A 22,772-nucleotide genomic window follows, 5' to 3' on the forward strand; every position below is an offset into this window, starting at 1 on the left:
CCCGTGGACGCCCAGGCTTCCTGTGCGCGGCGCAGAGGATGTCGGGATGGGGCTAGAGGCCGAGCACTAAGTAAAAGTGCCAGCTACGCCTTGTGGAGGCTCCCGCTGAGTGTGTTGGCATAAGTTTTAATACCTTTACTTCATGGCCCTCATAGGTCTCTTCGGCGTCGTTGTCGGTACGTTCCATCCTTCCACGCACGTCCTGGGCGTGTGACCCTCGCCTGTCTCACGGGGAGGAATGGCTGACGGAGAGGCGAAGCTTGACAGGCTCGCGCTTGTTTGTATGTGGGTCTGATGGCTCGCAGCCTTGCCTTCTCTTACCTCAGCGCGGGTCCCTGCTACCTTATGGTTTAGTTCAGCTACTTTTTTGACTTTTAAATTTTTATTTATTTTTTTGATTCACAAGAGGGTTCTATGGAGATGAACTACGTTTTGCCGATGTAATCCTGGGCAGTTTGTGAGTCCCCAAATCTGTTTCTGCAAAGCGATGTTGGTAATAGTTTTAACATTCGCCATGGGACCATGAGGTGCCGGTTGTATGTAGAGTGTTTGGCTAATGGAAAAAAGAAAAAGAATGGAAGTCTAGTTTTGATAATTCTCTGCTAAAACTTAGGAATGATTTTCAAATCTTTCTAATTTTCTGTAAAACCCTTGGGATGCTTGCGGTCTTCAACCTAGGCAGGAGAGACCCCAGCGGAATGAAAGCGCATTCACCGTGGACCTTGCCCCTCACAGACACCTTAGTTTTTGTTTACTGTATACCCTTTTCTTGAGAGAGCCTGTGCCACACAACTCCCAGCTTCTTCTCATCCATGGCCATCCCTCTAGTGGATCTTTTCATACCATAGGCAGTGATCTTGTGAAAGTAGATCTCTTGTCTCCGTTTTCCTGACTACAGAGATTTTATTAGAGAATTAGTGGTGGTAGTGGGAGGAGAATCTTGAATAACATAGAAAGATAACCATTATCCTGAAAGTAACTGGAGAAAGCCAACTAATAATTTTTGTAATTTCTATTATTTTCTCTATCATTTTCCTTTTTTTATTGGTCTGATAACTGAACAGTTGAACTAAATCAGATGGTACCCCCTTTTCAGATGACCTACCACGAAGTGAACATAATTTTGTATATACAATATTTATTTTGATGTTTATTGTTGGACGAAGGTATATACTAACTTTAAAAGTTTTCTTCCGTTTAAAAAAAAATTTCTAAGATGTTTCTTAAGCTTTGTTCTTTTTTCTGCAATGATAATTGTGGGAGAATATATCCAAAATGAACTACTGAATGGATGAGGTCTTTTTTCTTCATTTTTGTTTTTGTTTTTCTGTATTGGGGATTTAATCTGTGGCCTTCCCACTGAGCTATATCCCAATAATTTTTTTTTTAATTTAAGAGAGGGTCTCACTAAGTTGATAAGTTGCTGGGGCTGTGATCCTCCTGCCTCAGCCTCCTAGAGTGCTGGGATTACAGGTGTGTGCCAATGAGTTTTATATTATAAGCAAAAGGCAATGGAAGTTGTAAGTGTATTGTTGATGTAAAGTAAAGTATTTTAAAGGACATAAAAAAATAGCTTATTATGAGCCAAATATGAGTGACTATGGCTTAGGAACATGGATTCAGGTTGTCTTCAATGATACCTTTCACCCTGGAAGCAGTTACATGAACTTTTTTTAAAAATTAATTTTATTGGAACATTTTAGGTATAAAATATAATGACATTCATCTTTGGAGATTTGAATCTTTACAAAATATATCTTGATTCTTATTTTTTCCCCCTTTCCTTGCCCTCCCTTCAACCAATCCACTCTTCCCTATTTACAAAGACTTTGTTTCCATTTTTTCATTTTCTCATAATTCCATTCCATCATGGAATTAATACATGAACTTTTATAGTCATAGAACAAAAGAAATTGGGAGCTTTGGTTAAGTGGGCTACAGAAAAGTGAGGAAATCTCTTTAATAGGTTCTAAATCTTATAGCATTCTTAGCTTTAGGACTGGTTAAGAGTAGAGTTCTACTAAGCTTAAGGATAGATTTTGAGAAGTTTTAAAGTCCTTAGAATGGTTGATCAGTTGCCAAAAATAAGGTAATTGGCTATTAAAGATCCTAAGAGGGCTGGGGATGTAGTTCAGTGGTAGAGTAGTTGCCTAGCATATGTGAGGCCCTGAGTTCAATTCTCAGTACCAATGGGGGAACAAAATCTTTCAGGGCATGGTGGTGCATGCCTGGAATCCCAGCACTCGGGTGGCTGAAGGAGGAGGATCACTGAGAGTTTGAGGCCAGCCTGGGTTACATAGTGAGTCCAAGGCCAGCCTGAACTACACAGTGAGACTCTGTCTCAAAACACACAAAAAACAAACAACAAACAAAGACAAGGTCCTAAGATGGTCCAAGATAATTTTGGCTCTCAGAGTACAGCATCCTCTCTCGATGGTCATCATATTCTAGCCATCCAGGGTCAATCAGTCTGGAGGATTTTTAACATAGATGCAGTTTCTCAGAGGATTTCATTTCACAATATTTAGGATGTGATAAAAGATTTGAAATCAGTGTAAAATGATAAATGGTATGGAGATAAACTTTTAGCTATATTAAAAAATGATCTGTATCTTACATCATACATTAAAAATAACTCATTTGCAATCAAAATGAAAAATATTGGAAAAATATATACCTAAATATAAATATAATTCTGAGAATGGGAAGGCCTTTCTTAAGCATAATTTCAAACTCAGTAACCATGAAAGAACAGTCTGAAAAATTTGATCACACACACAGAATTTAAAGCAAAAGAAAATCTGAATGGATTAAGGGAGGGGAAATAAATTGGAAAAAATTTTGTAACATTTATTATTATATTACTATTGTATTTATTTTGCATAGAGGGCCTATGATGTAGAGCAAAGGTCCCCAAACCCCAGGACAGGAACTTGTACTGATCTGTGGCCTATGATATTAGGAACTGGGCTGTAGAGCAGGAGGTGAGTGATCAAAGTTGTATTGGTATTTACAGGTGCTCCCCATGGTTCACATTACTGCCTAAGCTCTTCTTGTGGTCTTAGATTCTCATAGGAATGTGAACTCTACTGTGAACTGTGTATCCCAGAGATCAAAATTGCACACTCCTTATGCGAATCTGATGCTTGATGATCTGAGGTGGAGCTGAAAAAGTTATGCTAGCACTGGATTGTGCCTGAAAATACAGAATAACCTTAGTCTGACTGAACAGATAATCATAATAAATTAATTGCTTGAAGATGTGTCAAAATCCTATCAGTGAGTGGCAAGTGACAAGCGGAATATGGTAGCAGGATTTATAGTGGTAAATGAGTTGATGTGCTTCAGTTACAGAGCTGCATCTGGTGGTAGGCTTTAAGTCAGAATATAACACCTGTTTTAGTCTGCACATTGCCTGCTCATTATTTTATTTACCATTTCTGTCTGAGTTTCTTTTCTGAACTATGTACTTAGTGACAGTTTTGGAAATCTCACAAGCTAAATGTAGTTAAAATGAGTGAAGAAAAAAATGTCACTAGGAGTTTCTTTGAATAGGGGGAAAGGCCAACTGATGAGGTAGGAAGAGAGTCTAAGACTATCAACAAAAAGCTGCTCTTAAAAGAAAATACTATGAGTCTTCCTTAAATTATGAATTCATGGCAACAGGTGATTCACATTCTCTAATCCTACTTTTTAAAATGTGTGTTGACCAGCCATCCAACAAAGCCATGAAAACTGTAATACTTCCACATGGAGACCAAGCACTCTACATTGAAAGACAAGCCTGTGGAGTTTCTCCAAAAGAATAAAAAAACCCCATAAACATGAAGAACAGAAGCAAATATTGAAGGCCAGCATTTCATGTGTGCACTGAGACCATGTTTTTTGGTCACTAATTGTATACTGGAACCAAGAAGCTCTTTACCATTGGTGAAGAGTTAATCCTGCCTTCAGCTAAAGACATTTGTCTTGTGCTTTTAGGTGAGGCTGCAGTTCAAAAGATGGCTCCTCTTTTGGCTAGTCCCATAACTAGATGAATTAATGAAAAAGCAGAGGATACTGAGGCACAATTGTTCGAGGGGATTAATGAGTCACTGTGGTACACAGTCCATGCTGATGAATCTGCCATGTTGACAACAGGCAACAATGCTTGATTTTGTTTGACATTTTTCAGGAGGACGTGCATGAGGATATGTTATGTGCACTTTTATTACCAACAAACAACTGCAGAAATTTTCAAGTCTTTGAATGATTACATTTCAGTAAAACTAAATTGGTCACTTTGTGTCAGTATATGCATGGACGAAGGAGCTGCCATGACAGGACAGCTTTCTCTTTCACTACTTGGGTCAAAGAGGTTGCTTCTGAACATGAGTCTACACACTGTGTCATCCATACAGAAATGCTGCCTAGCTGAAAAGTGTCACCTGAACTTAACAATGTTTTGCAGGATGTAATTAATCTTATCAACCGTATTAAAGTACATGTCCTTGTGAAGCTCTATGAGAAGATAGATGCAGAGCATAAACATCTGTAATACACAAAAGTGAGTTGGCTTTCTAAAGGTGGATCATTGGCCAGAGTTTTTGAGTTATGAAAGCCACTCCAGAGGTTTCTTTTAGAAGAAAAGTCACTGCTGGCAGCACATTTCTGTGACATGGAATGGGTTGCAAAACTTTCTTATATGTGTGACATAGCCTGCCCAGTGAATGATCTGTCACTTAAGGGCAGAGTGACAACTGTGTTCAAGTTGGCAAATAAAGTGGCTACATTTAAAGCCAAGTGAATTATGGAGATGATGAGTGAAATTGGGATTTTTGACATATTTCAAACATTAGTAGAGATTAGCAGAGATTTTGAAAAAGACACATCTAAGGCCCTCTTGCTCCCAGCTGGTGCATGGTCATTTATCTTGACTTTCAAAATAGTTTAAATATTACTTCCCAATCACAAAAAGACCTCTGAATGGGAAGGAATGGGTCTATGACTCTTTTTTGAATAAACCAGGTGAGCCAGCTTTGTGGTATAAGAGGATCAACTATTGAGATCACAAATAATAGTATCTCAAAAGTAAAAGTATGTTTGAGACAACTTCAAGTCCATACATTCTGTATTAAAGTCAAAGTGGAATATTCTGAGGTTGCGACAAAGCACCGAAAAGCCTGATTCCTGCTTTGTGAGGCAAGGTTTTCTGCAGTGATAACTACCAAAGTGTGGTTCTAGAATAGACTGGACATAAGCAATACACTTTGGGCATCATTGTCTTCATGACCCCAAAATGGGATGACTAATTGCAGGAAAACAAGCTCAGGAGCCCCACTGATTCTGCATTATGGTGAATTATATAATTCATTATACATTACAATGTAATAATAGAAATAAACAATAAATGGGCTTGAATCATCTCAAAACCATCCCTCCACCCCTGTCCGTGGAAAAATTGTCTGCCATGAAACTGGTCCCTGGTGTTAAAAAGGTTGGGGGTTCCTGATTTAGGGCATTATTACTGCAAGAATCAATAAAATGTATAAAAATAAGGAACACAAATGTAAACTGTTAGCATGGGTTGCCATGACAAAATATCACAGATTTTGAAGCTTAACACAAATTGGCCCCTTAGAGGGCAACAAGGGTCATTCTCTAAATTGGCTCTGGAGACAAACAGGTACCCAGACGTGAGGCAGGTACTCTTGATCTGGAAGAGTAAATTAAAAGAGAAACTTGCTGGGCCAAAATTCAGTATCTGGGATACGTGTGAGGGAAACTAGATCACTCCCCCTCCCCCCCAGTGCACACACCATCTTGGGAGAGGATTGGACTGAGGAAGGGCTCTTGAGTGGCAGACTAGATGATGAAATAGACTCACAATCACTCTGACTTCCCTACCAGGCACAGCCAAGTGAGGTACTTGCAAGCCAGGGAAACCTAAAGCAGGAGGACAGTGAAGGAGACAATGCCACACACTCACGTTTTGAGAAAACTAGCATTCCAGTGCCTGCAAGGGATGGGACTGTGGTGAGAGAGAAAGCTTGTCCAACAGAAAAAAGTTTTGAGTCACCCATTCTCCCTACATGAAATTAGAGTGCTCTACTTGTGGGCCATTCAATGTGTACTCAATGCTTGCTGGCAGGCTCCCCCTGGAGGCCCCAGCACCTCCTAGCTAGGGACCACAGAAGGAAGTGAGGTCTGGGACTGTGCCAAGTACATGGATTAGAAAGTGGAGCTTCTGGGAGGAGCAGGTGAATTCAATTAGAGGAGGAATGGAGACTGGCACCTGGATCAGAGGGCTTCTAGTGCTGCACTGGGCAAAAGGCTTGTGGAGGCCTGGGGGACCCCACCCCCGCCCCCAAGTGAGAGCTACCGAACACTGAGCTGTGAGCAGAGAAGGACCCTTTGTAGGAGAGCCACAGCCTATATCCCTGGAGACATGGGAGAGAAGGGTGATGTGACAGAACCAGAACAGAGTGAGTGCTCTTAGATTGTTTCCCCAAACATCAGAAGGCCTAGGATGGCATTAGGTCCTCCTACCACCCACTGACCCATGCTGGCAAAGGAGGCCTTCTGCCTAGCCTTGAGTCTGTGTCAAATTCCAAGTTTGGTCTGGGAGCAGAGCTTTTGAGACGGAGGACAACGGGTAGAGAGAGGGAGAAGGGGGCTTAGGTGGGAGATGTTCTGGTGATATACTAGGCAAGGAAAGTCTGTGGAGGGAGGACATAGAGATAACTGTGATATTTGTTAAGCAGTGAAGGGAATGTGAGTGTGAGGTCATTGGTGGAAGTCAGTGGAGAACCAGAACACTGGGTGTTGGACAAATGACACCACATCTGCTTCCTCACAAATCAATTGAGGTAATCAGGCCATGACATCATGATGGAAGCTTACAATTGGCTATGGTGAGAGCACAGTTTGCAGCCAGGCAGCAGGTCTGGAGGGATCAGCAGCCCTCACCTCTTTCGACAGGCAATTGAGCAGTCCACAGGGAGAAATTGTTTGGTTGCTTACAATCAGACTGAATCCAGTGTAGAGGGAGCTGTATGAACACTGGGAGGGACATAATGTAAATTTTGTCAAATGCACAAAAACTTGAGTGTATAATACCCACGTTTATTATTGAGAATATTTCTATTGATGAATTATTAATTTCATGAGATTTATATTAAACAATTGGTACTTAACAGGAGAATATAAAGAGTAATATATTGAACTTTTAATATTTATTGAGTGTTCATAAAAAAAATTTCAACATAAACTTTTTTGGTGTACAAAGTCTAAAAAGCTAACAGAAATAAATTCCTTATATAAACTCCAATGAAAATACCAATTCTGTGTATATACACATGATATAAATATATATATATATATATATATATATATATGTAGCAGAGGCCTGTATATGTACACAAGAGAATAAGATTTAACCAGTGTCTTAGTTACTTTTTCTCTTTGTTGAGACAAAATACCCAACACTTGAAGTTAAAGGAGGAAAGATTTATTTTGGCTCACAGTTTGTGTAGGTTTCAGTTCATAGTTGGCTGACTCCAAGGCAGGGTGGCGCATGGCAGAGGGGTATCACAGAGCAGGCCAGCAGAAGGCAACAAGCAACAAGCACGAAATAAGTAATAACCAGAGATCTTTCTGTCCCTTCCATCTTTTCCAGGCTACTCATCCTTAGGGCAGATAGCACTCACACCCAGGGTGGGGCACCCTTAATCCTACTCAGAGCTATGTCAATGGGAAGAGTGGCAGGTAAGAGAAATACTGACAGATGTATTAAATTATCAAAACATTTTAATGTTTACAATTGATACATGGTTGAATCTGTTGATGCTGTTACTACCAGTAGAAATTCTCTCCTCACAAGGCAGTGACAGGGTCCAACCCAATTAAATTGAATATGTTGAACTGGTAGACAATACATCTTGGAAACTAAAGCCATGATGACATCACTAGAAAACAGAAGCTAATTAAAGAGATCTTCATGCCAACAAATTCTTTTCAGTCTCTTTGACCTGAACCCTAACCACAAAAACAAACCAAACCCAGAAAGGAACATGAAAAAACAAGGCAATAAAATACTTTCAAAGATATCTAACTCTTCTAAAGCAAACCCAAGAGGCACTGATGAAGAGAAAATCAAACACCAAATAGCTGAACTATATGAAATTATTAAAGAGGAAGCAAAGAATCTTGGTAAGTTCAAAGACTATGTAATTCAAAAGACAGTGGAACAAAGAAATTGACCAATATGATTATAGAAAAAACAAAAAAATTTGAACAGTAGACTAAAAAAATTCAAAATATGAATTACAAATTTACCAAAGAAATAGACTCCACAAAAAGGTCCCAGAGGAAAAAAATTATATTGACTACATGAACAGCAGATTTCACTGATGTGAGGAAAGTCTCAGACCTTGAGGACAGAACAGAAACACAACATCGTATACTTGGAGATACCTTCCAAATGACAAAAGAGCAAGAAAAATTCATTCAAAAGCTGCTAGAGGACACAGAGAGTAACCTAAGGATAATTAGAGAGAAATGAGAGGACAGCACACATGGAATAAAGAATCTGTTTACAGAAATCATAGCAGAGAACTTTCAGAGTACAAAGAAAGAACTCAACATACAAGTAAGCAAAGCTTACATATCACAAATAATTATGACTAAAATGAAGCTCTTCATGACACATCATAGTCAAAATTGCAGAAGTCAAACACAAGGACAGACTCTTAAAATTTATCAGAGAAAAGCAAAAGAAATCACTACTAAATAAATCCACTAGGATTATAGCAGACCTTTTAACTTTAAAGACAGGAGAGTGAAGTATTTCAAGACCTAAAAGCAAACAACTTTCAATCCAGACTACTATATCCAGCAAAGCTATCTTTCAAAACTGATGGAGAAATAAGAACTTTTCACAACAGCTCCTTAAGAAATTCATAACCACCAAACCAGCACTTCCAAAAAAATTACTGAAGAATATCCTAGAGACAATAAAACTAATGATATGAAAAAGTGATGGAATGAGTACATCAACAGGATGAGTTGTTAAACAAAAAAGGGAAAATAGCCCTTTTTTTCCCTTCACTCTTGAATCCCTTTTTCCCTTCACCCTCGAATCCCTTTTTCCCTTCACCCTCTTTTCCCCTTAGCCCTTCTCCCTTTTCCTGCTACTGTCCCATGATCTCCAATAAATGTAGCTACTTACTACATACTAAAAAAAAAAGGGAAAATAAAGGAGTCAACAGAATAATAATGCAATAACAGGAATAAGTCAATACTTTCAGTAATATCCCTCAATACCTTTCAGTAATAAATCATCTCAATCCCCCAATTAAAAAGATACAGATTGAAAGTCTGGATCAAAAAACAAAACTTGACTGTTGAATACAAGACTCTTATCTAATTAACAAAATTCATAGACCAAAATTCAAAGGATGAAAAATAATTTTCCATGCCACTGGACCCCAAAAGCATGCATGGGTAGCAATTTTATACTTAGACTAAGCGAACTTCAAGCTAAAACTGATCAAAACAGGCAAGAAGATAACTACATATCAGTTAAGGGGCCAATAGGAAGTGATAGCAATTATAAATGTATATGTACCAAGTACCAGCACTCCCAACTTCATAAAACACTATTAGACATAAAAGATCAAATAAACACCAGCACAATCATTGAGGGGGGTCCCCAATATTGCATGGTCCACTAAACAAAAAAACTAACAAAGAAATATCAGAGATCAAGCACACTTTCAAACAAATGAACTTAATACATAGCTACAGAACATTCTACTCTACTAAACAGAATACACATTTTTCTCAGAAATACTGAGTTTTGTTCTAATAGACTACATAGTTGCCCATAAATCTTGCTTAAATAATATCATCCTGGGTATACTATCAGATCTATAATTCACAGAAACTACAAATCAATTGCAACAGAAGCCACAGAAGTTTTGTGAACAACTACATATTAAATAACGTGCTCCTGGGCCAGGGATTTAGCTCAGTGGTTCCACCGCCTGCCTCGAAAGTGAATTTGATCCCTGGTACTGGAAAAACAAACAAAAAGCATACTCTTGAATACTCAATGGTTATAGAATAAATCAAGGAAGAAATTAAACAATTCCTACAATCAAAGGATTATATCAGTACAACATACCAGAACCTATGGACACAATACAAGCAGTTCTAAGAGGGAAGTTTTGCTGTGAATGCTCACATTAGAAAAACAGAGCAAGCCCAAATAAGCAATTTAACGACGTACCCCAAAATCCTAGAGAAACAAAAACAGTATAAGGAAGGAAATCATAAGTAGTAGACCAGAAATTAATGAAAATTAGACTAAAAATATAATTAATTGAAGAGCTGGTTATTTGAAAGAATAAATAAAACAGACAAAACCTTAGCTAAACTTACCAATAGTAGGAAAGAAGACCCATATCAATGCAATTAGAAATGTAAAAGGCAAAAATCACAGCAGAGTTCATTAATTGTATATAGAAGTACTGCTGGTTTTTGCATGTTTATTTTGTATCTTTCTGATTTACTGAATTTGTTTATTAAGTTCTAATAAGCTTTTCGTGGAGTAATTTGTTTTTCTATGTATAGAATCATGTCATCTATAAACATAAATAATTTAACTTCATCCTATCCAATTTGGATGTCCTTTGTTTCTTTCTCTTGCCTAATTGCTGCTGTTAAGACATCCAGTACTGTGTTATAAGAGTGGTTAAAGTGGACATCTTTGTCTTGTTTCCAATATTATAGGAAACACTTTCAATTTTTCCACTTTCAGTACATTGGCTATGGATTTTCCATGTATAGACTTCATTCACTTGAGATTTCTTCCTTATATACCTAATTCATTGAGAGTTTTTAAAATCAGGAAGTGATGTAGACTCTTACCAAATCCTTTTTCTGTATCCATTGAAATGATCATATGGCTCTTGTTCTTCATTCTGTTGATGTGATACATCAGGTTCACTGATTTGCATGTGCTGAACCATACTTTTAGCCCTGAGATGAATCCTACCTCATCATGGTGTATGATATTTTTCATATGATGTTGAATTTGGCTTGCTAGCATTTTATTGATAATTTTTGCACCTATGGTGATTAGAGAAGTGGGTCTGTAGTTTTCTTTTTTATTGTGCCTTTGAGTGATTTTGGATAAGGGTAATAATAGCTTTTTAAAAAGAGTTTAGTAAAATTCCTTGCATTTTTTGAAGTTTAAGAGAAATTAGAATTGGGTCTTCCTTACATGTTTTGTAGAATTCAGTTGTAAAGCCATAAGGTCCTGGGCTGTTTTTAGATGGGAGCTTTTTAATTAGTATTTTCAATCTAATTATTTGCCTGTTTAGATTTTCTGTTTTTTCTTGATCCGGTTGTGGTACATTGTACATGTCCAGGAATTTATTCATGTCTTCTAGGTTTTACAGTTTTCTAGCATGTACTTGCTCATGGTAGTTTCTTGTGCTTTTTAAAATTTCTGTGATATCAATTATAATTTTTCCTTCTTTATGTCTTATTTGACTTTTCTCTCTCTTCATTAGTGTAGCTAAAGTTTGTCAATTTTATTTATCCTTTCCAAAAAACCCCACCTCTGTTTCACTGATCTTTTTAAAATTTTTGATTTTAATTTTTTGTCTGATATTTCTGTCCTATTAAGTTTGGATGTGGTTTGTTCTTGCTTTTCTAAGCCTTTGAGGTGCATTGTTGAGGTGCTTGTTTGATGAATCCATTTATTGCTATAAACTTCCTCTTCATTACTAATTTTGCTGTGTCCCAAAGATATTGGTTTATTGCCTTGTCATTTTTATTAATTTGTAGAATTTTTTAATTTCCCTTTTTTCTTATATTATTCATTCATCATTTTAGAGCATTCTACTCAATTTTCATTTGTTTTGATATTTTTACTCTTCTTGCTGATTTGTAAATTTTAATCTGTTGTGGTCCAAGAAGATGCATGATATAATTTCAATTTTCAAAAATTTATTAAAACTTGATTTGTGGCTTAACATATGATCTATCCTGGAGAATATTCCATGTGCTGATTAGAAGGATGTGTATTCTGCTATTTGACAATACATTCTGTTACAGCTTCAGCCCAGTTTTCATCCCAGTCTCTTGAGCTTGGAAGCCTTATTGTAGCTTGTGTTCGTTCCTTAGGAACTTGAAATAAGGCTGTTGTTTTTTTGTCATATTGAGCCACATGCCCTTGGTACTTACCTGTAGCAAAGCAGGAGGTGACGAACTCATTAATGCTCTATGCTTTCCCTCCCTACCTACTCTACACATTCACCCACCACACACATCCACACTCAGATGTAGTGGAGTCTAAGATTGTATTTTAGAGGATTTTATGGAAAGGAGTTGGAGTTGGGTTTTACTTAGTTCACAGAAAAGCTTTCTTTTGGATTTTCTTTCCCCTCGGGGCCTTGGAGTCTAGGTACCTAAGTGAAAGTTCACATAACTAATTGTTTTGTCTCTCTGTAATTAGCTACTAGTTTTTACTCCCTAGACCTTCTCTCCATCAGTGTTTTATCTGTGTGTCTGCCTTGATCCTTTGTCCTTGAATTCCCATCTTGCTTAGATATTTAAGTTAGTGTATCTTGACAACAATATTTAAGATGGAAAAGTCCTGAAGGAAACTTACCAGGTTCTTTCCTTTAGCTCGCTTGTCCGTATGTCCATCCTTCCTTTCTTTCATTTCTTTTTCCTTTCTTTTTTTCTATTTTCCTTCTTTCCTCCCTCCCTTCCTCCTTTCCTACCTTCTTTCTTCCTTCTTCCCTCCCTCCTTCTCCCTTCTTTTTTTTTTTTTTTTTTGAGATACTGTAAATTGGTAACCAGGGATGCCAAGCAGGCTTGGTTCAGTGGCTAAACCTCTTATTGTATTACAGTGTAATGCTGATCTCAGCCTGGTCTCCACACCAGAGCACACAGAGACTTGAATAAAACTGTTGTAATGATTGAAAAAAAATATTCCTTTGTCCTTCTATAAGTGCTCCCTTTCATAAACAAGAAATTTTACTAAGTTTTATGTTATGTTAAGTGTTATGTTAAAACTAAGAGAATTGACAGAGAAGAGCAGATAATGGAGAAGGGTAATTCAAAGCTGACTTGTATACCTTTTGGCCTTAAGAAATTTAATAGCACTCTACACAAAGTAGCTCTCTGGGTGCTCAGCTTAAGACAGTTCTCTTTGGGAAAATTTTTCCTCTCTACTGTGCTTCAGGGACATACTGAGTAATGTTATCATGCAGCTACTTTCCAGTTTTGACTGACACCTGTGTGTTGATCCAACTCGTCCATAACCTCTCCATAAAGGAGAATTGCCATGAGGCTGGAGTAGGAGGACTGGCATGAGCTCAAGCTCAGCCTGGACTACATAGTAGTTAAGGCTAGCCTGAATTACATAGTGAGACCCTATCTCAAAAAACAAAATAAAACAAAGCAAAACAAAACAACCCTTCATCTGGTCATACAGCACCCCCTAATAAAACAATTGCTGTGAGTTGAGAGAAGCATTTTGGTACACATTTGATGGGTGTGGTGAGTGACATGGGAGTCTGAGTACTTGCTCCTGTAGCTTGCTTATGCTTTATAGTTCTGTTCATGCTCAGTATTCCAGATGTACCATTTTATCTTTTGACAGATTTCTGCTAGGCTCTCTGACCATGATTTGGGGTTGTCTTACAGGACCCAACTTATAAATGGAATTTCTGAACATCTCAAACAAAGTAAAACAACAGGCCAACCAAGTGTCAGAAAAGGATGGAATTATATATTTAAAATGCTGGGAGGAATAAAAACAATAGTTTAGAAGAGTGTATTAGTTAAAGAGTCTCTCAAGAATTAGGACAAAATAAAGATATTTTAAGATACATAAAGAGTGAAGGGACTGTTCCACCTACAGATGTTCACTAAATTACAACTGTAGTGTATACCTTTGTTAAATTAGTAACCCCCAAAGAAAGTCATGATATACAAGAAAGAATGATAATAGTAGGTATTGATAAGAATTCACCCAGAAATTCAATTTAGTTACTTATTGAAAATGATTTCTTGTTTGTGTGTTAATAAATAAAAAGTGAAACTAAAAATTCTAGACAATTATAATAAAAGAGGAATGATATTCATTGACTCTGATTAAATCATCTTAAGATCCTTAAATTGTTCAGAAAGATATCAGAGGTACTGAGTCACTTTAAACTCTGTTATAATACTTTGTACTTAATTATCTATGAAAAATATGTTAGTAAATTAAAAATTAAAAGGAAGCAGAAAAGAAAGTTCACAATGGTAAGAGGAAGAGTAAGGTAGCACAATGTTGTAGAATCACAGTTTGTAAAATTTTCAAAAAAAGGTGATCCATAATGTGAAATTATACAGACATCAAAAATATGAGGATGAAGACTTGCCTGTTGAACATGATAGTGGGTTATTAGTGACTTTTCAAAAAAATATTTCATTGGGAACTGGGAAATAAAGGGTTAAAGGATGAGTGAGTGAATGGAAAAGGAGAAAGAAATAAATATTTGTTAATATAGTCTACAGTCCATGGTAAGTTTTTTTCTTTTTAAAGAAAAAGTAATTGGACTCAGACTGTCCACAAATGAAGTAAGATAACATCCTATCTTATCTCACAAATCCCCTTGACAAATAGCTCTTCTTGCCTTTTCTCATTATTTCCAGGTTTCAATCTTGCAGACATTTATCTTCCAGTACCTTAAATGATACAGGTAGAGCAGGATTGCAGACATAGGGTGTGCTGTGTGGGCCATGGGGTTTTGCCAGTAAAGATTATTTACTTGTCTCCTATGTTCAAACACAGAGTCTGAGTCTAATAATTATACCTTCACGTTGAAAGGTACAACTTCATTCAGAAAAAGTACTCTCAAGTACATCTTTGTTCTCTGAGGGAAAATAAATAAGAGTCAGGTTCCTACTGTGTCATCTTGGAAAACTAGGCTACCCTGTATTTTGCTGCTGGATTCAATACCCCCTGATTTTGTGTGCATGTTTGACTGACCTCATGAACACTGCTATTTTTTAGTGAGCTTTGAGTTTAAATATTTTCTTACTTTGCTCATTTTCTTCTCAATTCATTTCACATCCCTGGCTTTCTTGTTTATTATTTGGCTTATTATTTTTTGTTCTCAATGTGCTTAGCTGCATTTTAACTGCTTATGCAAAACACTGAATGCCCTGTTAATTGGAACATAATATTTTATAAATGAAGGCACTGTAGTAACAATCATTAGTTGTAATTATAGTTTAACTGATTTACACATTTTGTATCCAAGAAAGTAAGACATGTTTGACAATTTGCAAATTTAAGCTGTGAAACTCTAACTTGGCAAAGACTGCTTTTTGATATTAAATCTCTTTGAAGGCAATGGATTAGAGGTAGCTTTGCACATAGCTATTTCAATTTCCAAATCTTAAATTAAAAATTCTAGTGGTTGCAAAACTAATAGGATATTGTAGATACATAAATTACATAGGGAGGAAATCTTAGTTAATTTTTTAAGTTTATACAATAAATGGTCAAGTTTATTCTATAACATCCTTGAAATTGTAATGTAGCAGATAAGAAAGTATCATTTAGATAAGTTGTTTCCATACAAATACTGTATTAGATGTTTTAAAAGATTTACTGTAAGTATAATTAAGCATGCATAAGGTAGATTAAATCTTGGTTAGAGCGCCAATCATTAAAGATCTAACAAGGCAAAAAGAGGTAGGTGCTAAATAAATTAGCAAAATTATCAAGGGGAAAAAAGATGATATAGCAAAAGAGAAAATACTGTTGATAGGAATACAGAAAGTTGGGAACTTTGAAGATGCACAGTTTCATTTTTCAGATGAATAAAGTAGAACTCAGAAAGCTTTTCCAATGATGAGCCCCATGTTAGTGGTAGGGGAAGCTAACACTTGCTCTTTCTGCTCTGTCATGCTGCCTCCCAGTGACCAATGATTATTTTGTTATATAAAGGGCATATTGCAGCTGGCAAGCTCTTTCTCAAAACAAGTGAACAAACAAAAAATCTACTCCACCTCTGGCCTCCCTTAGCTCCTAGAACATTCTGTTCGTGGGTACTTCTTTCTTTCTATACTCACTTCTTTCTGTGTCTCATTGACTTTTTATTTGCTGGTTCTAAGTTTATTGCTACTTTCATGGATTTGTTTTTCACTTCTACAGACTCAACTTTGTTACATGTAAATGAGAGAACTGGAATAGCCTCTTTTAAGTTTTAAAGGCAGAATCAAAGATAATACAAAAGCATGGGTGTTATAAAAATTTTTGTTTAAAAAGTAGCATTGTCAGAACATTTTACTAAGGATAATATACACATTGCAGTTAAGCATTTGAAAAGATATTTAACATCATATGTCATTAAAGAATAGCAAATTGAAACAATGAGATATCACTATAAACATTCTAAACTCAGCACAATTCAAAACACTGACAATGGCAAATACTGGTCAAGATGTGGAACACTAAGAATTTTCATTCACTGCTGGTAATAATGCAAAATGGCACAATCATGTTTGAAGACAGTTTGGGAGTTGCTCATGAAACTAAAGTTCTTACCATATGGCCCAGCACTTATACTCCTTGGTATAATCCCAAGTATGAACCCTAGTGCAAGCTGTAGACTTTCAGTAATAATAATGCATTAATTAAGTTCATTGAGTGTAAAAAATGTTCTTTGCAGTGCAGGATGTGAACAGTGGGGAAGGTTGTTTGTGGGTACTTGGAAAAGAATTTTTTTCAGTTTTGCTGTGAACTTAAAACTGCTTTAACAATGTTTATTAATTTAAAAAATTTAAAAACATAGCATTGTGTTTTAATTATTTTTTTAAATTTTCCTTTTTTTTGGTACGGGGGATCAAACTCGGCACCTTGCACTTGCGAGGCAGGTGGCAGCACCACTGAGCTAAATCCCTGGCCCTCAGTATTGTGTTTTAAAAGACAAAAACATGTAGAATAAAATGATATGATTTTTAAGGCATGTGAACTGTGAAATTTGTCTCCACTGAGGCTCAGTTCTTTTCTTTTCTTTTTTTTTGTTATTTTTTTGTTATTTTATTTTTTAGATTGAGAATCTCTTTGCAAAATATTATAAAGGGGGCAGGTAAAATATTATAAACCAGGGGACTTGAGTTTCATTTAAGGGATGGTCTCCATTTAGGGAAATGCCTCTATATGTTTTTCTGAGTTTGGCAAGTGAAACCTTGAGAGTGAGGCCCAGAAGGCATCTGCAATACAATGAGAGAACTAAGCAATTAAGTCCCAAGAATAGAGATGCGGTGGGTGAAGGGCCAGGATAAAAGGCAGGGCAGGATGAGGTAGAGAAAAAAGCCAAGCAGCATAGATAGGAAACTGGATCCTGTTAAAAAAGAGAAAAATCCTCTAGAGGCACAAAAGCCAAGAACTTTAAATACCATGAATACCTAATTTACACTCTTTGGTTGTAGGTGTTTTGGCAGTGTAATAACCTACCATATGACATTGTCTGCATGGTTTGGGAACCACTGAGGAAAGATGCTTTTATAGAAAAGAGAAGAAGCAGATACAAAAAGTGAGATGTATGAGATCAAGATTTTAGGAGAAGAGCCACAGCTGACTACGAGGATGCACGACCACAGAGTAAAAGCAATGGAATTTCTCACCTATCCCAAAGACAAGATGAGATTCCAGTTGACAGATGAGATGACTGGATTCATAGGATGGTTGTGCAGACATTGGAAGGTATGCAGTGCAGTGCTTGACACATGACAATAAAAACTTAGTAAGCACTCAATGGTTTCATATAGCCCTGCGCCGCACTGGAACTGAGACAACCTTGACTTTGAGGATTATCTCTGAGTGAGATAATAGGAAAGATCTGATGGAAGAAAATCCTTACCTGACACCTAACACAGCATGATACCTGAGAGTGTGAAAATGCCATTTACCCAGTGAGGGGACAGTGCCTGCTAGAAGAAAAGCTTTAACTCAAGCAGTATGGCCGTGAGAATAGAGGTAAGACATGTTATTTCTTTCAGACTTGTAGAAGTATTGATCATATAAGCTTAGAAAATATCATATATTGTGAGAATTCTTAATGATAAGATTAAGTTAAATATAAGAAAAGCTGTCTTTGATAATTCAGAAGAAACTTCAGGATCTTGGAATGGCTCAGGCTCACCAGTACAGGCAAAAATTGTTGTTCAATAGAACTTCAAAAGAATCTTATTATTAAAGTGTTCTGGGTGTTTTATGCTTCTGGATTAATAAGAGATTACTTTAAATCTCAAAATACAAATATTCTTTGTTTTTTTTTGGTACTAATCCTGTGAGGCTATAATGATATATGAAATATCATGAGGACTTAAATATTTGGCTATTTTGAATTTTGGTAATGTTAGAATAACCGGATCTGTCATTTATTTTTGGAAGTTTATCTCAAGTCTTAGAGATATATTGTTTAATGATGAAAAGCTAAATTTTGATTTTCTAACCTGGTTTTCCCAACATTGCCCTTTTGTAATGATAGGAGAGGTTAGGCAATTCCTGGTCATCTCTTGGTCATTTGCCTAATCCTCCCACTGAGATAGGTAAACAAAATGGTGATAATCCAATGAGTTCTGCAGTGTTCCCTGGAAAAAGCATGGGCTTTGCAGTCCTACAGAACTGAGGTTGGATATCATTTCCTAGATCTGTGACCTTGGAGAATTTAATGTTTCTGAGACTCAGTTTCTTTATCTGTAAAAGACAGATAATATTTGCCAATTGAAGAAACTGCTAATGAGTACCAATATTCACATTCTCCTTTTCTTCCTGGGCACAGTTAAACTATGTTTTTCAGCCTACCTTCTAGATTGGTGTCTCCATGGCTGAATTCTGGCCATGGGAATTCAGTGAAAATAATTACACCACTTCCTTGCTTGGCTCACAGAAATCTTCCACATGTTATTTTGCTTCTCTGCCTGCTGGCTGATGGGAGAAGACTCTAGAAACCTATGAGAGAGAAGAGCTGTAGACAGAAGAAGCCTGAATCAGAACCTGTCATCAGTCCTTGGTACTATATCAGATGTAAGGAAGTAGTATTGAGCCATTGAAACTTGGGGGGATGCTGTTCAGCTCTTAGCCTGATTTGACTAATGTTCCTTATAGGATTATTAAGAATATCACAAGAGGAATAGTTTGTTAAGTAAATGGCAGTTACCATCACTGTCATTTTTCACATATATAAACCTGTAAGGATTCAGGCATTATAGGTGCTAGAGATTCCCAAAGTGACCAGACTCCACAAGATTTGAACTAGCAGGATGGGCTTTTTGCTATTTTAATTAGATCCATTGTTACCTTCCCAGATTTCTTGGTGGTGTTGATAGTTAGTTAATTTACTGAAAGATTTTGAGGTTACACATTTAATCTCTTTTCTGTCTAATTTTACCCTTTATCATTGTAGCATATGATATTCCTAATTTAAGTTTTAAAACTTACACCTGTAATTGCATACCATTTTATACCTATGAAAAATTAGGCTACTGCTGGTAGCCTGGTTGGTAAAATAGAATTTTAATGCTAGCCACATGGATAATTTTAGCATAAAAATTAGCAGTCACATTTAAAAATTTAAAAATACCAGATAAAATGAATTTTAATATCCTTTAACTTAATATATGTAAAATATTGTCATTTCAAAATGTAATTAAAATATTATTTTTCCTTTTTTGTGTATGTGCTTATTCTCTGAAATTAATGTGGTCATCCTGACCACACATCTCCATTGGACTAACCTAATTTCATTTATATAGTACTTATCATATTAAACATTTATATAGTACTTATCATATTAAACAGCTTAGGGAAAGGCAAATCAAACAAGTATTAATACTTTAGCCAAAAAAAGAAACTTCACAATCATGTGCACTGATATTGAGTTAGTCACATTTTCTTTGTTTATGGGGAATGGCATTATTTTTGTTGTTGTTCTGAACCATAGACATGAGAGGGCAAATGTCCCCTCCAAGAGGTGAGCACTATGCATATGAAGCATCATTTTTCTGAAGACACTAGTCCTGAAGCTTCTTTGCAGCTCCACTGTCTGTGGTACTTTATATGTAGAAGGCTCTTACCGAAAGTACTCAATGGAGATGATCAATGTTCACACAGTTATGTGCTCAACATTCATACATGTATAGTAAAAATATTTGTAACTCTTATAGAAAAACTAACATTTTGAGTACATTTCCTGAGGGGTACCAGTGAGCCTGAATTTCAGTGACCTCCAAAGTCTAAGAAAGCAGTAAAATATTCATTTTTTTAAGGAAGAACTAATGGTGTTCACAATTTTCAAGGGAAATTTCTTTGTTAGGATATAGATTCTTAGATATCTATTTTTGAATTTTTATTTTTGTTAGTGGACATTTTCAGTCTTTTTAAGACCCCTTCCCCTCCTCTCCCTCCAAGAAATCTATTATTGTGTATTATAACACACATCTATCTTGTTTCAATGAAAGCACAGAAACCAGTCACTTCCCAGTATACAAAAATGAAAAGCAGAATTGAATTCAAAGACATTGGATTTACCAATGTAAACAACCTTTGTATGGCCTGGTTACTTTAAAGATGACAAGCAGTCATTCCCAGGAGAGAAATAATATGTTACAAGTTTGAAAGAAAATGAATTATTCAAGATGTCATGTCATGAAAAGGAAATAGTGTCTTTAACTTTCAAAACACAAAAGAGAATTTAGCACATTGTACTAGAGAAATTAGAGATATATTTGATGCTTGGAAAGTTAGTTTTAAGAAAAAATTACTATGTTTTTATCTACTATCACAGAAAGAGGACTGAATATATTTATCAAACTTGGGAAAATTCAGAGGGAAAGAAGCATACAAAAATCAGAGAATAGAAAAACTTATGGCTAAATGCAGATTGTTAAGTGATAACAAAGAAACAGGTCATATTTAATATAGCTGCATGTTAAAATTACTGATAGGTTGCTTCTTTTTACTGGGCTCATCTATCTTAGAGCCATTATTAAAAACTTCTTGGGACAGGGATTTAACTCGATGGTTCTGCCACATGCCTCGGAAGCACAAGGACTGGAGTTAGATCCCTGGTACCAAAAACAAAAAAACAAAAAAACCACTTCCCTCTCCTCCAAAACTATTGAAAAACTGAATGGTGTGTTCCATAGCTCACTATGAGTTTATTCTATCAATTCTATAGATATGATAGTACTGATTTAGTCCCTAGAGTCTGGATTAGATCCCATTTTTGAAAAGAATAGCCTGTGTTCTCCACTGACCAGAGGCCAGCTAACTCATCAGAGTAGAGGCCATTTGGATTTTTCTGTCTTTTCTCCTTTCTCCTTCTCCTTTTCTTCTTTTTCCTCTTCTTCATAGCCCTCTTCCTTCTTCTCTCTGCTCTCTTTTCCTCCTCTCCTTTTCTCTCTTCTTTTCAGTATTGAGGATTGAATCTAAAGCCAACCTTTTTTTATTCTTTTATTATTATTATTTTGAGAATCACTAAATTTCCTAAGTTGGCCTCTCGCCTTAATCTCTTTACAGACAAAGTAAGAAGAGTAATGAGAAACTTTTTGATTTATTAAGAGAAGGAATAGAGCTGTTCCTTAATTTTCACCATTGTTTGCCATGACTCTTCAAAGTTCTGTACTAGATTAATACATTTTTTTCATGGAGCATGAAGTATATAATCATGCATTTTTTAATTAAATTCTTTTATTGGTATATTGTAAGTATACAACACAATTACATTTCTCATCGGGAATTGTACCTTTACATAATGCATCTTGGTTCTTACTTTTTCCCCATTCCTAGCCCTCCCTTCATGCCCTCCACCCTTCCCTATTTACAAAGACTTTATTTCCAGTTTTTCCATTTCTCATCATTTGTCCTTTCCCTTCTTTCCTTTCCCCTGCCCCTCCCACTACCCCTACCCCTTTGGACCTTTTCTTCCTATTTTACATTTTTGATTATTCATTCTAATCATTGGTACATTTTAGGCATACAATATAATGACATTCATCATTGGAAATTTGCCCCTTTACATAGTCTCTCTTGGTTCTTATTTTTCACCCTTGCCCAGCCCTCCCTTCAACCCCTCCATTCCTCCTCATTTACAAAGATTTTGCTCCTATTTTTCCATTTTCTCATATTAATCCCATTCTCTTCTATCGTTCCTCTAACCCTCCCACTTCCTTCCCCTTTGCCCCTTTTCTTCCTATTTCACATTACCTGTTATACATTTAGTCCTTATTTACACTTTCAGTTTCTCACACCAGAGAAACTATTTGGTATTTATACATGTGTGTCCTATTTATTTCACTTAAGAGTATCGCCTCAATGTGCATCCACTTAGCTATAAATGTCTCTAATTTCTCATTTTTTATGGCTGAGTAGTACTCCATTTCCTAAAAAATCCACATTTTCTTTATCCAGTCTCCAGTTGATGGGCATTTGGGCTGTTTCCAAGTTTTAGCTATTACAAACTGTGCTGCTATGAACATGGGCACACATATATCACTGTGGTATGATTCTTTTAATTCTTTGGGGAAGATCCCCAGCAGTGGAATAGAGGGGTCAAATGGGACTTCCAGTCCTAGTTCTTTGAGGTATCTCCATACTGATTTCCACAGTGCTTGCACCAGTCTACACTCCCACCAGCAGTGGAGCAGGGTTCCTCTTTCCCCCCAGCCCCGCCAGCATTTGTTATTGGTTGATTTCTTGATAGCAGCCA

General features: G+C 36.4%; 1 long non-coding RNA gene across 2 annotated transcripts; it reads left to right on the plus strand.

Annotated features, from left to right (window-relative positions):
* Positions 1–32: 32 nt before the first annotated feature.
* On the plus strand, positions 33–22,038 carry LOC110345627 (uncharacterized). Of its 2 annotated transcripts, XR_015449946.1 has the most exons (4): positions 33–176; positions 7,658–7,746; positions 17,491–18,037; positions 18,954–22,038. It is a non-coding gene; the product is annotated as an uncharacterized LOC110345627 (long non-coding RNA). The 2 variants fall into 2 exon arrangements; XR_002389077.2 differs by lacking the exon at positions 7,658–7,746 and having other exon boundaries at positions 48–176.
* The last annotated feature ends 734 nt before the right edge of the window (positions 22,039–22,772 follow it).

The sequence above is a fragment of the Heterocephalus glaber genome, unplaced genomic scaffold (genome assembly GCF_053883595.1).
Source record: "Heterocephalus glaber isolate CG9 unplaced genomic scaffold, H.glaber_assembly_v1.0 deba00000818, whole genome shotgun sequence".
NCBI classification, from domain to species: Eukaryota; Metazoa; Chordata; class Mammalia; order Rodentia; family Bathyergidae; genus Heterocephalus; species Heterocephalus glaber.